We start from the raw sequence: 5,571 nt of genomic DNA, 5'->3' as shown, positions 1-5,571 counted from the left end.
GAACATCATTAGCACCTGGAAAGAAACAGTCTGGGCAAGTAGAGCAATGGAAAAAACCCTGCAAAGACTTAGAGCTTGGAAAACATTCTTCTTTGCAGTCAGTAATAATGAAAGAGCTTGCAAGTGGATAAGAGTTGGGAACATTGTTAGTACCTGGTTACAGCTGGAAAGAAACAGTTGGACCAAGTTAGACCAATGGGGGAAAAACCTGCAAGGACTTAGGGCTTGGAAAATATTCTCCATAGAGAGTAACAATGAAAGAGCTTGGGTATATTAATAGCACCTGGTTAGGGCTGGAAATAAATATCTGGAGCAAGTAGGGCAATAAGGGGAAAAAACCCTACAAAGACAGGGTTTGGAATACATTATTGGTAGAAAGTAAGAGCTGGGAACATTGTTAGCACCTGGTTAGGGCTAGAAAGAAACATTGGGAGCAAATAGAGAATGAAAAAAAAAAATCAAAGACAGAGTTTGGAATTCATTCTTGACAGAGAGTAACAATGAAAGAGTTTGCAAGGTAAGAGCTGGGAAGATTGTTAGCAGCTAGTTAGGGCTGAAAAAAAAGCTACATTCAGCATATAATTATCAGCCTCTTTTAGGGAGGAAAAAGGTGCATCTTATACACTGAAAAATATGGTAAATCTGTAAGAATTTCAGAAAGATCAACATTCCTTTTTCTTCTCTGCTTCCCCTTCAGTTTAAGACAGCAGACCACATCTATATGGGAAGAGGATATTTTCAGCACTTGGATATATGTTGAGAAGGGAGACTGCAGAATTTGAGAGGGAACTGGGGAAGAGGTGTCTTTTTTTAAAAAAAAATAAATTTTTATTGATTTTATAATTACATAGAACAATCATATAACAGTGCACAGTGCATGTGCCCATCACCCTACAAAACAAGACACCCCCCTTCACCACCACCACCCATACAAGGGGATTCAAAAGTTTTTGATTTTGTTTATCTGTATTTCCTTGGCTCTATCTTGCATTAGATATTACTAAAAGAGTGATTGCAGTTTATTTTTCACATTTACATCACAGATTCTACTCAACTTATAATCCTTCACCTTATTCCATCGTACCATGGTGTCTTGAGTGACTAAATGTGAGTTATTTTATATGCATCTAGGCAATTCAAGTCTAAGGAAGAAAGGGGAAAGGGAGGATTTATGAAGGCTCACAATAACCGTACATAAGAACCTTTAAAATCAGACATGTAACACATACAGAAATAAGAAAATAAATGTAGGTATAATAATTGGAAGGCAAGAGTCAAAAAGGACGACCAATAGCAAGAAGGATCGATTCAGTTACAGTGGCAATGAGTACACTGTTGCGAAAATTGAAACACCAGGTTAAGGATAAATCAGTGGGATAAATCAATGTATATGGTCACTAGGATTTGAAAATGACTTGATAAAACATAATCAGCTGAGTTACATTTAGGGTTAGGAATAAGTAAGCATCATATATTTTAATTGATATAAATTATTTAATTTCATTTTTATTTAATTTTTATTTTCATATAATAACATTTCTTTCATTACAAAGGGAAGAAAAGGATATTCTCTGCTCTAAAGAGGACCCTCTCTTACACATCTGTGCAACAGCCCCAGTTGATATATTGCAAGTGTAACTCTACCAGAACCGACTCTCTTCAAAAATAAAACCCATCTCACATGATGATGACTGTTCCTAGAACCTGAAATCATAATTGGAACAGGATTTGAAGTTAAGCCATTAGATATTATCCATTATAGTAGAAGAATGAGGAGAAAGATTCACCTTCTATAACCAGATCCAGATCACTTTGCATTGAAGAGAAGGATGCTCTGCAAAGGTGCACTTGCTTGTAATAATTGCATTACCAATACTGCCCTAAGTTCCTATTTATTAATGTTTGGTGGGTAAAATAAACACATAACAGAAAGCTGAGAAATGGGGGTTGGAATTAAGGGTTAGAGTTCCATCAAACTACATATTCATATTACAACTTGAGGGTACAAAATTATTTTAAAATAACAATTTGGGACAAATTTGCATTGGCCTGTTTACAGCAAGGTGAACTATGATTGTCCAGTTATCACTTCAATCAGGCTACTTCTTCATTGAGTTTAAAATTAGGGGTGAGAATAGGAAGTTGAGTTGCTTAACTATTTCTAATAAAACTCCTGCTAGGCAAAAGGTTAAACCTCTCCTGTCTAGAGCAGGAGTCCCCAACCCCCCGGCCGCAGTCTCTTTGAAAAAGGGCCACAAGACATGGGCAAGCGCATGCACATGATGCTCCACTTGTGAGAGTGGACGGTGCTTGCGCTCACATGCAAAGCTCCATTTGTGCAAGAGGGTCTTTGTGTGCAAGCACATCTGCTGGTACATGTGGCACTTCGCAATGTACATGCCTGCACCCACAGCTCGCACACATGGTGCTGTAAACACACACATGTACCTGCCATGCGCACACACATCCCATTGGGCTGAGCCACCAAACTGGAAAGATTGAGAAGAAATCTCAGAAAAAAGTCCTAATTGTTTTGAAAAGTAAAATAGTCTTACTTGGTTTAATTCAGCACTTATTTGACACTCAGAATAATATTAGTTACACAACAATAGAGGTGGGTGTATCAGAGGCAAAGATATAGTTTCAAAGAGGCATCAGTTACACAAGGTGGGTCGAACACAGGCAAATTATGTTTTGCATGGTGTTTGACGATCTCTATAAAATAAATGGTACATGGAAATGGTCTGTATACAGAGGCCTTAGACCAAAGGTCTTGCACTTAAATGTAACTATACAACAAGGAATGGGCAATTGTTTTGCCAGCAGGTTTCTGTGTTTCTAGCGAGGATGACAGATGATTATGACCTATTCAAAGGGAATAACATAGTTCTGCTTGAGGGAAAATATACAGATCATGTTTCTAGTTAGCCGCACTGACAGCTTTTCTCTTGATGTTCCTTAACAAAATGCGCACCGCTGTAAGAAATACACACTGGCCCACATCCTATTAAATATGTTTCACTGTTGAAATGTTTCACCTCCCAGAATATATTACCAAGATTAATAAAATGAAGAGTTAATCAATCCACATACCATTACACATGTAGGGCATGCATCCTTATTACATTACTGTCATTTTAGTAAATTCACCCTATCTGATGATTTATATATATATATTTGTGATTTATATAGATACTTTCCCGCAGCTAGTGCATTTCCAAACAGCTTCACTACAACACAGATTATAAATGATTACTTTTGACCATATGCACAGGATTTAGATATCTCGGTTGTGTGTGACTTTGAAAATGACATTATAACAGATTATACCTAGTAAGCAAGCCCTTTTGCTTTACATAGATTTCCCTATCTATATTGTCAGATGGAGTAGTCTAAGCAAACAGCTTATTCCCGTTTCTGCATCCATGGAACTAAGACTGTAGTATTGGAAGATTAAGTGAAGGCTACCTCTTTATATCAATTTGATTCTGAGATTTCTTTGCAATTATCACATATTTGGAGGCCCCAGAGATTAGTCTTCCTGTCCACCCTCCAATTTCTACTTTTCTAATTTTCACAATTATCTTACCATCCACATTTGACTTTAATATTAGAAATGTCTAGATCTCACTTCTTAATAAGATGTCATTTAAATGGAAGATGTATCTGAAGGCCCTGTGAAGATTGCAAGAGCAACAAATTGCACCTAATCTGAGCTACATTCTTATAGGTGATCTCCCTCCTACCCACTTTTGACAGTATAAACACAGCATTGTTTCCACAAGGACAAATTATTGAGCAATAGAAGATCTGCTCATGCAAGGCTATTTTTAGCACAGAAACAGATTTTTAAAAATGACAATCCTACGATTTCCATCTTTAAGTAGATGTTTAAATAAACTAAACTGTATCTTAAGGATACATTATTAAAGAGGCAGCAAACAATTTGATTGCATAGCAACGGGCTCTCAGGATGGAGTAAAAATTTTTGCATTGTCCAGGCAAATGTGTGAAGAAATATGAAAAACACCTGTCAGCACCACCAAGAGACCTGGTTTCACACTGTAATAAATTAAACTGATGGAAGTCTGTGTGGGTATTGCCATGGCTACTGTCAGGCTATATCAGTAAGTAGACCAATGAGAAAAGAGTTGAGGAGATAAAAGGGTAAGTAAATATTAATTGCTAGATGTCTTTCTTATATACAGGTACTCTTTCACATACAACACTTTCTATTGTTAAGCAAAACAGTTGTTAAGTGAGTTTTATAACACATTTTACAACTTTTCCTGCCATATGTATTAAATTAAATCGCTGTACTTGTTAAGTCCTCAGAGAGGGGGAAGCATAAAAGTCCAATTAATAATAAGTTAGTAACACAAATGTTGAGTGAATCTGGTTTCCAGATTGATTTTGCTTGTGAGGTCACAAAAGGTGATTACAAGGCCTTGGGACACTACAACAGTCATAAATATGAGTCAGTTGCCAAGCTTTTGAATTTTGATTACATGATCATGGGAACACTGCAATGACCTTAAGTGTGAAAAACAATCAAAAGGCACCTTTTTCAGGGTTGTCATAACATCAAACACTCACTAAATGAACAGTTTTAAGTTGAGGATCACCTGTACTACTTATGGGTTTTGTATCAAGCACCTCCTGATTTCTCTGGGAAAGATTAAATGTTTATATAACCCTTTAGTCTGATCGAAAAGGAATCTTATATCCTTTATTAGAAAAATTAGTGCCAAAATACACATAAATGCAGTACCAACCTTTGTCATTATACAGTATACAATTCCCAACATACACAACCAATTTACACTTGATAATATTTATTTTGGATTTAAGTTATTAGAGCACTTTAGATTCAAGTCATAATAGCTACTGAGTGAAGCACTTCATGTGATCGCTTACTTTGTTTTATACCAGAGGCTTTTCATTCTAATTATTATGTTAAAATGTTGCGAATGAAAATGAGAATATATCTCAGTTTAGTAAATACCTGGATGTTTAGTCATTCAAAAGGGAAAATGATAAATTATATTTAGTCTAAATGTTATTATTTGAGTCTCAGCAGCTGATTAAGAGTATCTAATGGGCATAGAAATGGTAGTGACAAAAGAGACTTATAATTTCCCTTTAAACTGTGGCGACAAGTATCATGTGCAGAACTATAAACTATCCTTTGGCATTTTGAGCAACTATTTTGAAGAAACTAGAAGTGATCTCTGCTACATCAGTCAAAGCTAGATTTGAACAGATGTCTGAAACACCTGAGGGAAAAATATTTATAAAATATTTCTACATTCATAGACTAGTTGAATTTTCAATAAGCTTCAATAAAAAATAAACCATTTTATATATAACTTAGCAGTAATAGTTAAAACATTTCCATTCACTATATGTAGAATAAAATCATTTATTCTTTGGAAAGATAGTAACTCCTAGTAAAAGTACTTGGTATGAAAACACAAGAAATATAAAGTGTTTCTAAAGACCAATATTCATTTTGACCAAGGGGTTCTTCTTCTAAAAAGTGTGTAAGATTATTTTTCAAAACAACGGCAA

The sequence above is a fragment of the Erythrolamprus reginae genome, chromosome 3, assembly GCF_031021105.1.
Source record: "Erythrolamprus reginae isolate rEryReg1 chromosome 3, rEryReg1.hap1, whole genome shotgun sequence".
Classification (NCBI taxonomy): Eukaryota; Metazoa; Chordata; class Lepidosauria; order Squamata; family Dipsadidae; genus Erythrolamprus; species Erythrolamprus reginae.
Note: the sequence above shows the minus strand (reverse complement) of the source record.